The sequence below is a fragment of the Tachypleus tridentatus genome, chromosome 13, assembly GCF_004210375.1.
Source record: "Tachypleus tridentatus isolate NWPU-2018 chromosome 13, ASM421037v1, whole genome shotgun sequence".
NCBI classification, from domain to species: Eukaryota; Metazoa; Arthropoda; class Merostomata; order Xiphosura; family Limulidae; genus Tachypleus; species Tachypleus tridentatus.
The window spans coordinates 202,515,554-202,528,455 of record NC_134837.1 but is presented as its reverse complement, the minus strand read 5'-3'; positions in this window follow the sequence as shown (position 1 = coordinate 202,528,455).

The following is a 12,902-nucleotide window of genomic DNA, read 5'->3' as shown; positions in this document are numbered from 1 at the left end:
GGCGTAACAGACAGGGTTTGCAACATATATATGTAAAAACGGCTCGTTTGGGTTGAGAATTTTTTTTACGTAGTTTTCTCGACATCACTGATTAGGGTTTGCAACAGTAAGTTAAAAAAACAATTCCCATATAAATAAATAAGAGCCATCTATATGAAGTGAATCGATTTGTAATATATCCTCGAGAGAACTTCCAATAAAAATAACTTAAAACCTGGTGACTTTTTAAATATTTTTATTATAATAACACTATTTGTCTTTTAAAAATAGAACCCAAACTCCCCGTAACACACCCAGCATGTATGCCATTTTAATAAATGTTTTCGAAATAAAACAATATTCACTTGGTCACGAGGAAGACGCAGCTTTTAGTCCTCTCGATTTCACTTGGTCTGACAGACTGTTGTTGAACATATACGGTCAATTTAAATTTTTACCATTCAAAGAGGTCATTGACAAGTGGGTAAGGCACTCGACTCGTAATCCGAGGATTGCGGGCTCCAATCCCCGTCACACGAAACATGCTGGCCATTTCAGACGTGGGGATGTTATAATGTAATGGTCAATCCCACTATTCGTTGGTAAAAGAGTAATACAAAAGTTGGCGGTGGGTAGTAATGACTAGTTGCCTTCCCTCTAGTCTTACACTGCTAAATTAGGGACGGCTAGCGCAGATAACCCATATGTAGCTTTGCGTGAAATTCAAAAACAAACAAAGAGGTCAATGATTTTATTAATAACTTAAATCCCACGAAATTTATGTTATTGGTACCATAATACATTTTACTTACTCAAGACAAATTTTCATCGAGATCAGAAAACATTTTAGGTTTAGCTAGTTGTTTTTTTTTGATCCAAAGCTGCACAGTATACTACATAAGAGAAAACTGAGCCTCAAATTATAAGACTGTAAACCCTGAAATGGAATGCTGAGCTACTAGAGAACACAAACCAATAACACTTCCTGCACGAGTCTGTTTGTTTGATATTTACGAGAACACTTTTCGCTGGACTTTCTCATACTCGTGTTAAATATACACGACTGTTAATTTAATTTCAATACAATTTTTGATCTTAGTTACGTTTAGAAGCGACAGTTTATCGTAGGTTTGTTTACTCAACTGTGTACGAATCGTATACAGTGTAATTAATTTGTTACATTATTCTGTAATATCTCGTAGTGTGTAGAACGTTCCAAGCATTGCTCAGACTTTAAATACACATGCAAAATGAGGGTTAGATGAAGACTTACTACACCAGTGAGTAGAGATGAGGCTTAGATGAAGACTTACTACACCAGTGGGCAGAGATGAGGCTTAGATGAAGACTTACTACACCAGTGGGCAGAGATGAGGCTTAGATGAAGACTTACTACACGTAATACCAGTGGGCAAAGATAAGGCTTAGATGAAGTCTTACTACACTAGTGAGTAGAGATGAGGGTTAGATGAAGATTTACTACATCTAATACCAGTGATTAGAGATGATGCTTAGAAAGATGTCAACATCACTGAAGAACTGACTGACAAGCAGAAGAAAGTTACAAGATATAATGTTTCATTATGCAGATGTCACAGTTAGCTCAGGCAAGACAGACATTGTGCAATAGAAGATCGAAATCAGGACTAGGGATTCAATGAAGGTGAATCCCGACCAGTTGGTTCATTCAATGAGAGATCCGGTCAGGAATAATTTGAAGTAATGTTAGAAGCTGGAATAACTGAGCATTCGAATCCAGCTATCTGTTCACAGGAGATAAACATGGTGAAGGACGGCTGCAAAGATTTCCGAAAGTTGAACCCAGAGAGTCCTCTAGATGCTACGTTTGCATGTTTCGTTAAAGTGTGAATTGAGTTTTAACGTTGTTTATTAAAGTGAATACTACGTTTAAAGATTTTGCATTGAACTTTATATTAAATACTTTGTTTCCTATTTCGATAAGAACCAAATATTATTTTTCTATGGAACTGGGAAGTTAGTCTAACTGTAATCCTTTCTGTTTACACTGCATACCAACTCTCCCTGAAAACAGGTGAAGCTGAAATAAATATTCTGTTTTCCAATGGATATGAATTTGTTTCAACGTTAGTTTGATCTTAAACGAGAAAGAATTACAATACACTCTACTTTTCGTATTCAAAAACGGCAGATAATGTAAAATCGTAACACTGAAGTGCACCAATAGATGGCAATAGCTATTTCCGCATAAAACGAAGTTTTTGTCTATAGCCAGTGTAGAAAGTTTTGTTGGCAGCTATTATAAAACTTATTGGAATACTAACCACAGACCTATATATATATATTAGTGAAATTAAATAATTACACCCAAATGAAGACAAATTAGTAAACAAGGTCATGAAAAAGTTCCTTACTTTCCTTATTATTATTTTTTTCCAATTTTTATTTTAACTTGGGAGAGCAGTCACCTTCCCAAAACTGTCTGACGTTGTAAACTTGAGCACCCACATCTCGCTCTCCTAACTTATACATTTCTAAACTTCTTATGTGAAACTAGCGAATTGGAAGTTAAAACTGATAGACGTTGTATCCCCACCGCAATGTGGGTCTTATTTTCTCAGTCAATCTAAAACCTAGGATACATTTTATAATCCCACGTTATAGCTTGTACCCTAGGATCTTTTTTTAAAAAAATTATGATTATAATGTATATATATATATATATACATTTTATATATCGCCTTTCAAAATAAAACGTTATGTACCATATTAAAATAAATAATTTTGGTTATAAAAGAAAGCCGATAAAATAATACACAAGGTTACCCCTTAAAGATAAACAAAATGTAATACGTAATTTAAAATAAATAATACTTTATTTATTGAAACGCTGTTTAATACTTTAAATGAAGCTGCATTTGAACATATGTATTGATAAATGAATATGTTAAAAAGAAGAAAACAATATATGTACCAATTACTACAGAGGTCTCTGGCAATTGGAGTAGAAAAATAAATGAATAAGAGGACTGTTTGTTTGTGGAAATAATCACAAATGGAGTAGCTGTGCGCTGCCCACCACGGGTATCGAAGGCTGGGTTTTAAGGGTGTGAATTGCAGGCATACCACTGTGCTACTGGGGGTATAATAAAAGAAAAGTTACAAATAAAGAAACTGATAATTAATTTTTTTTGCTCCAAGCATTAAAACAATCATACTGTATTTTAAATTTAAAACAATCAAACTGTATTTTAAATTTAAAACAATCAAACTATATTTTAAATTCCGATTTTGATGTTAGCTTATTAAAACTTTACCAGAATTTTTTAAAACTTATTAATCCTAAAGGCGAATTACCCGCATAATTTTTGTGCATATCTAAATGTTCCCAAATATGTTGAATCATGCATCTCTTACCAATACCTCTGTTGATATAACAAAGTTTTAAATGCGTTACGTTCAGAAAGGTAAACATTGTGATTTCACTTAGACTTTTGTGAACTCTAATCTTCAAGTTAAATGCACAAGTTTAAATATGTTATTTTCACCACTCGACAAATGTGAGACCTAACGTCTTGTGTCTAATTCTGATGCTCTATGCACCCAGTCAATGGTTATTACCAACTGTTTCAGCCAGCATGAGAAACTACTGACACTTTTTTTTTCATTTGTTTGTTTCTACCAAACAAATTTTCTTGACACTTAACTAATACTCAGCTTAAACTGTCATCATGTGACCTTGTTGGTCATTATTATGTAACCAAAGTTAACAGTGTCTAAGACTGAAACATAACTATCTTGGTTCAGTTTTTTGTTGTTGTTGGTGGAACAAAAAAGTAACACAAATAATCTTGATTCTAAGTCATGCCTTTAACTAAAGTAAATAACTAATATGTTATAAAAAGTTCAATATTAGTTACTTAGTGTAAAACTTTGTTTCACAATAACGAGGTATCAAGATTTGTATATAAACAACTTAATAGTTTTGATTCCAACTCAGTAACAATAATTATTTAACATTTTCCATATGTATAGGTGAAATAATATCACTGATTAATATGGGCGGGTAGTAACTAAACTTTTATACCAAAAACTGTTTTCAAACAAAAGACTTATAACTAAATTACACTTGAAATTGTTTTATAATTTTATCCACACTGACAGAAAAAAAAAACAAAAACAAAACTGGGTTGAGTACTAATTAATCCACCTCCCGCTAGTACAGCGGTATGTCTCCGGATTTCCAACGTTAAAATCAAGGGTTCGATTCCCGTCAGTTGGCTGAGCAGATAGCTCGATGTGGCTTTGCTATTTAAAAAAAACAACAACACAAACCCAACTAATTAATCTCCAAACTTCCATCTTTCCACAAAGATATTAAACAGAGCTATAAAACCTACCATTAAAGCTCTTCTCCCAACCTCTTCCATTTCTCTTGAAGAGGTGTTCAAACACAAGATCAGCCCAACCACTCCCTGTTTATATTTACAATCTTGTATACTGCATAAAATTGTTGTTTTTTTTAAATGCGATCAGCTACTTATAAATCAGGCCCGACATAGTGAGGTGGTTAAGGCATTCCAAGGGTCGCGGGTTCGAACCCCCGTCACACCAGCTTTGGGGGCGTTATAATGTGACGGTCAATCCCACTATTCAAGAGTTGGCGGTGGGTGGTAATGACAAAGCTGCCCTCCCTCTAGTCTTACACAACTAAATTAGGGACGGCTAGCGCAGATAGTCCTCATATTGCTTTGCACGAAATTAAAAATAAACCAAAACTTATAAATCAAAATGACTAGCACCCTCTTTATTATATGTTTATAAAGTATTTTCCGATAGATTAAATTCTAAACTATTTCTTTGTTTATTTAAAATAGTGTAAGATATTTCTTTGATTACCTGTTTTTATTATTGTTATCTTTCTGTTTCTGTTTTAATAATAGAATATTATCCATAAAAAATCTACTTATTACAAACTATTCAAATTTAATTAGTAGAAATGTTAGAGTGATTTCATTTCTTCTTTAAGAAATGTAAGAGTACAGCTTTCCCACAACTAAGTATAGACAGCGAAAGGCGGCAAAAACGTTGTGGGTGTAAGCCCTTAGCTAAGTACCATTATTTAATTTTCCCTGACAGCTGACTAGATTAACATCAGCATTTGGATTTCTTCTGACATATGGAGTATCCCCAACCCATTTGGGTGCTGTTACCACAGGCATTATCGACCACGAGAATACGTTGACAACACGGACACATGACAGCAATGTGATAACACTGGTCAACAAAGTTTTTGTTGCATTTATATCAAACACTTGGTATTACATAATTTTTTGCCCTGATTTCAGATCTGAAGTTAGTTTTTTTCCTCAGTGCTCTACTTTTTTTGCAATCAAGGTATTTGAAAATCTCAAAATTTCGTCATCATCACATTGACGTCGTAGTCTATCATGAAAAAATATGTGATAAAATATGTTATAAAACTCTTTAATATAGCTGGGTAATAAAAAAAAAAAATACAAGATAGTATAAATGTATTCAAGTTATTTATATAAATTCAATTTTATATCAAGTTATAATTCAATTTATTTATATAAAACTGATTAGTAGATAAGACATTTGCTACTATGAGGAGGCAAAGCTCAATTGCAGTCTACTCAGGCATGAATTTCCGGCTGTAGCTCTTGCGTTTGTGGACTGTCTCAGGGCATTATCGTTTAATGCTCCAGCAGTAATCTGCCATCATATGTTTGTCCCATCTCCTTGGTAACGCTCTTCCATGGTCTTGAGGTCCTGATGGAACCGCTTGCCTTGCTCGTCACTTACAGCTCCTGGGTTCTTAGGGAATCTATCAAGATGACTGTACAGGTAATGGAGTTTGACACTCATGTTACATCCAAGATCGCGAAAAGCTGACAACATATTCGCTACAAGGGTTTCATAGTTGTCAGCTTTTTTATTACCGAGAAAGTTTGCCATCACCGCCACAAATGAAAGCCATGCAGTCCTTTCCTTGTCGTTCATCTTTCTGGCAAATTCTTGATCACGCACAAGTGCACGAATCTGTGGTCCATCAAAAACACCTGCCTTGATCTTCTCGAAGGACAAACCAGGGAGCACAGAAAATATGTGTTGGAAGCATTCACCGTCAGTATTCAACGCCTTCATAAACTGTTTCATCAAGCCCAGCTTGATATGGAGAGGAGGAAATATGATCTTTTCTCGACTGACAATTGGATCGTTGACAATATTTGGCATACCTGCCTTCAGAGTCTCACGTATGGGCCACTCCTTCTGGTTCCAGTGCTTTTCTCGAGCTCGGCTGTCCCACATGCAAAGATAGCAGGGGTACTTTGTAAATCCTCTTTGTTGACCTAGGAGGAAATTAACCATTTTGAGGTCCACACAAGTTGTGCAGTTGTGCTCGTGGTATTTTAGTAGGTCAATCACAGTCTTAATGTCATTATATTCCTCTCGTAAATACACAGAGTGTCCAATTGGAACAGCTGCATAGACATTGTCATTATGAAGTAGAACGCACTTCAAACATTGCTTAGAACAATCTAGAAATAATCGCCAGTCATTTGGATGGTATTCTGGCATCCCTAATTCCTGGAGAAGACCTGAGATATTATGACAATAAACAAACATATTCTCCTCTGTAAAAAATGCCACAAAAGCTGCTCCCGATTTCGGAAGTATGACATTTTAGTTGTATGGCTCAGCTGATTCTTTTCTTGCATCCCGGAAGCTAACACTTTAGCTGCATTTTTGGAGAGACCCAAATCACGCACAAGGTCATTCAACTCTGGCTGGCTAAACTGTTGAGTTAATGACTGTGGGGTCTCATAAGAAGGATCGCCAGATTCTGAAAGTATTTCTTGAGTTTCATCAGCAGTTTCTTGCTCTTGGTCACTACCCACATCTTCAGATGGAAGAAATCCTTTAAAACTGGGATTGGGAGCTCATCAGAGTGCAGAGTAGGTCGGATTGCTGAGGGGATACTAGGATATGAGATTTTGTGTCTGTTTTTCTTGCCAATGCCCTTTGTATTGACCAGACAAAAATAGCAGTCAGTTGTGTGGTCCATCGGTTCTCGCCAGGTCATGGGAATTCCGAAAGGTAAACCCTTACGTTTCCCTTTTGTCCAGTCACGCAGCATTTCCTCGCAGTTATGACACACAATATGTGGGGCCCATTTCTTGTCTTGGTTACCAAGAGCAAGTCTAAAGTACGCTTTATAAGCACGCCTCACAAACGATGTTATATTACGCCTTTGATGAATAAGCATGAAGCATCCACAAATATAACAGAAAGCGTCCGGCTTGTTCTCACATTGACGTCTCCTTGTAGCCATGATCAGATCTGAAACAAAATTAAAACAATTTCAATATCTCTGTTGATAACATGTAAGTAATTAACACGTTTCCTGCGATGGGACCTACCGGTGTCCCACTATTGTCTTACCTTTAACTAAGTTGCAGGCTAGAGACAAGTGTAACGACAACCTCACGTTATCATAGCTCATGCAGCACTAAAGCTGTCAGATGTACAAGAGCATCGCAGCAGTTACCGGTTTGCCAATATAGGCATCGCAGGAAACGTGTTAATTTGACCACAAACGACTAGAATGAAAAACTTAAAATTGCATTAAAACTAGAGCATGTAGAGCTGAACCGTTTTCATATTTGAGTTTAGCAGGTCACAAAGGGTAAGAATGAGTAAAAAAACCTTATGCAACTGAGATTTCGAAAAAATTTGTTGACCTGTGTAATCAATTAATTATTGTTTTATAGTCCTAATTCAATCGCCTATTAACTGTTAATGTAATGAATAGATTTAAAGCTATATATATATATATACAATACCCACCATCACTCAGAAGAAGTTATGACGTTTATTAGCAAAAACGTAAATTAATAATGAATACTATTAGAGAAGTAGAATAACATGTATCACATGTTTTGTTTCATTTTTTGTAATTTCGCGCAAAGTTACGCGAGGGCTATCTACGCTAGCCGTCTCTAATTTAGCAGTGTAAGACTAGAGGGAAAGCAGCTAGTCATTACCACCCACAGCCAACTCTTGGGCTACTCTCGAATAGTTGGACTGACCATCACAATATAATGCCTCCACTGCTGACGGGCGATCATATTTGGTGCAGCCGGGATTCGACCCTCAGATAACGAATCGAACGCTTCAACCCACCTGACCATGCCGGACCCTCATTCTATCTTAAGGAAAACTTTTCACACAGTAATTACATGTAAACACGTCAGTATTAAATAGAAAATTTTTCCAACCATAAGTTATTATTTAAGGCACTGGTTTGATTGTTAGTATTTTAATAAGGAACTTTTTGACTGTTACTATTTAAATAAAGAACTAGTTTGATTGTTAGTACTTAAGTAAGGAACTTGTTTTATTGTTATTATTTAAGTAAGGAATTTCTTTGATTGTTAGTATTTAAATAAAGAAGATGTTTGATTATTATTATTTAACTAAAAATCTTGTTTAAATGTTAGTATTTAAGTAAAGAACTTGTTTCATTGTTATTATTTAAGTAAGGAACTTGTTTGATTACTATTATTTAAGTAAGGAACTTGTTTGATTGTTAGTATTTAAGTAAGGAACTTGTTGAATTGTATTATTTAAGTAAGGAACTTGTTTGATTGTTATTATTTAACTAAAGATCTTGTTTGATTTTTAGTCATTAAGTAAAGAACTTGTTTGATTGTTATTATTTAAGTAAGGAACTTCTTTGATTGTTATTATTTAAGTAAGGAATTTGTTTGATTGTTAGTAATTAGGTCAGGAACTTGTTTGATTGTTAATATTTAAGTAAGGAACTTGTTTGATTGTTAATATTTAAGTAAGGAACTTGTTTGATTGTTAATATTTAAGTAAGGAACTTGTTTGATTGTTAATATTTAAGTAAGGAACTTGTTTGATTGTTAATATTTAAGTAAGGAACTTGTTTGATTGTTAATATTTAAGTAAGGAACTTGTTTGATTGTTAATATTTAAGTAAGGAACTTGTTTGATTGTTAATATTTAAGTAAGGATCTTGTTTGATTGTTAGTATTTAAGTAAGGAACTTGTTTGATTGTTAGTATTTAAGTAAGGAACTTGTTTGATTGTTAGTATTTAAGTAAGGAACTTGTTTGATTGTTAGTATTTAAGTAAGGAATTTGTTTGATTGTTAGTATTTAATTTAGAAACTTTATTTCATTGTTGGTATTTACGTAAGGAACATCTTTGTTTGTTAGTATTTAATTTAGAAACTTTTTTTCATTGTTGGTATTTACGTAAGGAACTTGTTTGATTGTTAGTATTTAAGTAAGGAACTTGTTTGATTGTTAATATTTAAGTAAGGAACTTGTTTGATTGTTAGTATTTAAGTAAGGAACTTTTTTGATTGTTAGTATTTAAGTAAGGAACTTGTTTGATTGTTAGTATTTAAGTAAGGAACTTTTTTGATTGTTATTATTTACGTAAGGAACTTTTTTGATTGTTATTATTTACGTAAGGAACTTTTTTGATTGTTATTATTTACGTAAGGAACTTGTTGGATTGTTAGTATTTAAGTAAGGAACTTTTTTGATTGTTATTATTTAAGTAAGAAACTTGTTTGATTATTAGTATTTAATTAAAGAACTTGTTTGATTGTTAATACTTTAGTAAGGAAGTTGTTTGATTGTTAGTATTTAAGTAAGGAATTTGTGTGATTGTTAGTATTTAAATAAAGAACTTGTTTGATTGTTAGTATTTAAATAAAGAACTTGTTTGATTGTTAGTATTTAAATAAAGAACTTGTTTGATTGTTAGTATTTAAATAAAAACTTGTTTGATTGTTAGTATTTAAGTAAGGAAGTTGTTTGCTTGTTAGTATTTAAGTAAGGAACTTGTTTGATTGTTAGTATTTAAGTAAGGAACTTGTTTGATTGTTAGTATTTAAGTAAGGAACTTGTTTGATTGTTAGTATTTAAGTAAGGAACTTGTTTGATTTTTAATATTTAAGTAAGGAACTTGTTTGATTTTTTATATTTAAGTAAGGAACTTGTTTGATTGTTAATATTTAAGTAAGGAACTTGTTTGATTGTTAATATTTAAGTAAGGAACTTGTTTGATTGTTAGTATTTAAATAAAGAACTTGTTTGATTGTTAGTATTTAAATAAAGAACTTGTTTGATTGTTATTATTTACGTAAGGAACTTTTTTGATTGTTATTATTTACGTAAGGAACTTGTTTGATTGTTAGAATTTAAGTAATGAACTTGTTTGATTGGTAGTATTTAAATAAAGAAGATGTTTAATTGATAATAATTAAGTAAGGAACTTTTTGGATTGTTAGTATTTAAGTAAGGAACTTTTTGGATTGTTAGTATTTAAGTAAGGAACTTGTTTGATTGTTAGTATTTAAGTAAGGAACTTGTTTGATTGTTAGTATTTAAGTAAGGAACTTGTTTGATTGTTAGTATTTAAGTAAGGAACTTGTTTGATTGTTAGTATTTAAGTAAAGAACTTGTTTGATTGTTAGTATTTAAGTAAAGAACTTGTTTGATTGTTAGTATTTAAGTAAGAATCTTGTTTGATTGTTAGTATTTAAGTAAGAATCTTGTTTGATTGTTAGTATTTAAGTAAGAATCTTGTTTGATTATTAGTATTTAAGTAAGGAACTTGTTTGATTGTTAGTATTTAAGTAAGAAACTTGTTTGATTGTTAGTATTTAAGTAAGAAACTTGTTTGATTGTTAGTATTTAAGTAAAAAACTTGTTTGATTGTTAGTATTTAAGTACGAAACTTGTTTGATTGTTAGTATTTAAGTACGAAACTTGTTTGATTGTTAGTATTTAAGTAAGAAACTTGTTTGATTGTTAGTATTTAAGTAAGGAACTTGTTTGATTGTTAGTATTTAAATAAAGAACTTGTTTGATTGTTAGTATTTAAGTAAGGAACTTGTTTGATTGTTAGTATTTAAGTAATGAACTTGTTTGATTGTTAGTATTTAAGTAATGAACTTCTTTGATTGTTAGTATTTAAGTAAGGAACTTGTTTGATTGTTAGTATTTAAGTAAGGAACTTGTTTGATTGTTAATATTTAAGTAAGGAACTTGTTTGATTGTTAGTATTTAAGTAAGGAACTTGTTTGATTGTTAGTATTTAAGTAAGGAACTTGTTTGATTGTTAGTATTTAAATAAAGAACTTGTTTGATTGTTAGTATTTAAATAAAGAACTTGTTTGATTGTTAGTATTTAAATAAAGAACTTGTTTGATTGTTAGTATTTAAATAAAGAACTTGTTTGATTGTTAGTATTTAACTAAATAACTTGTTTGATTGTTAGTATTTAAGTAAGGAACTTGTTTGATTGTTAGTATTTAAGTGAGAACTTGTTTCATTGTTAGTATTTAACTAAATAACTTGTTTGATTGTTAGTATTTAACTAAATAACTTGTTTGATTGTTAGTATTTAAGTAAGAAACTTGTTTGATTGTTAGTATTTAAGTAAGGAATTTGTTTGATTGTTAGTATTTAAGTAAGGAATTTGTTTGATTGTTAGTATTTAAGTAAGGAATTTGTTTGATTGTTGTTATTTAAGTAAGGAATTTGTTTGATTGTTGTTATTTAAGTAAGGAACTTGTTTGATTGTTGTTATTTAAGTAAGGAACTTGTTTGATTGTTAATATTTAAGTAAAGAACTTTTTGATTGTTGTTATTTAAGTAAAGAACTTGTTTGATTGTTAGTATTTAAATAAAGAAGATGTTTGATTGTTAGTATTTCAATAAAGATGATGTTTGATTGTTAGTATTTAAGTAAGGATCTTGTTTGATTGTTAGTATATAAGTAAGGAACTTGTTTGATTGTTAGTATATAAGTAAGGAACTTGTTTGATTGTTAGTATATAAGTAAGGAACTTGTTTGATTGTTAGTATATAAGTAAGGAACTTGTTTGATTGTTAGTATATAAGTAAGGAACTTGTTTGATTGTTAATATTTAAGTAAGGAACTTGTTTGATTGTTAATACTTAAGTAAGGAACTTGTTTGATTGTTAATACTTAAGTAAGGAACTTGTTTGATTGTTAATATTTACGTAAGGAACTTGTTTGATTGTTATTATTTAAATAAGGAACTTGTTTGATTGTTAGTATTTAAGTAAGGAACTTGTTTGATTGTTAGTATTTAAGTAAGGAACTTGTTTGATTGTTAGTATTTAAGTAAGGAACTTGTTTGATTGTTATTATTTAAGTAAGGAACTTGTTTGATTGTTAGTATTTAAGTAAGGAACTTGTTTGATTGTTAGTATTTAAGTAAGGAACTTGTTTGATTGTTAGTATTTAAGTAATGAACTTGTTTGATTGTTAGTATTTAAGTAATGAATTTGTTTGATTGTTAGTATTTAAGTAATGAATTTGTTTGATTGTTAGTATTTAAGTAATGAATTTGTTTGATTGTTAGTATTTAACTAAATAACTTGTTTGATTGTTAGTATTTAACTAAATAACTTGTTTGATTGTTAGTATTTAAGTAAGGAACTTGTTTGATTGTTAGTATTTAAGTAAGAACTTGTTTGATTGTTAGTATTTAACTAAATAACTTGTTTGATTGTTAGTATTTAACTAAATAACTTGTTTGATTGTTAGTATTTAACTAAATAACTTGTTTGATTGTTAGTATTTAACTAAATAACTTGTTTGATTGTTAGTATTTAACTAAATAACTTGTTTGATTCTTAGTATTTAACTAAATAACTTGTTTGATTGTTAGTATTTAAGTAAGGAATTTGTTTGATTGTTAGTAATTAAGTAAGGAATTTGTTTGATTGTTAGTAATTAAGTAAGGAATTTGTTTGATTGTTAGTAATTAAATAACGAAGATGTTTGATTGTTAGTAATTAAATAACGAAGATGTTTGATTGTTAGTAATTAAATAACGAAGATGT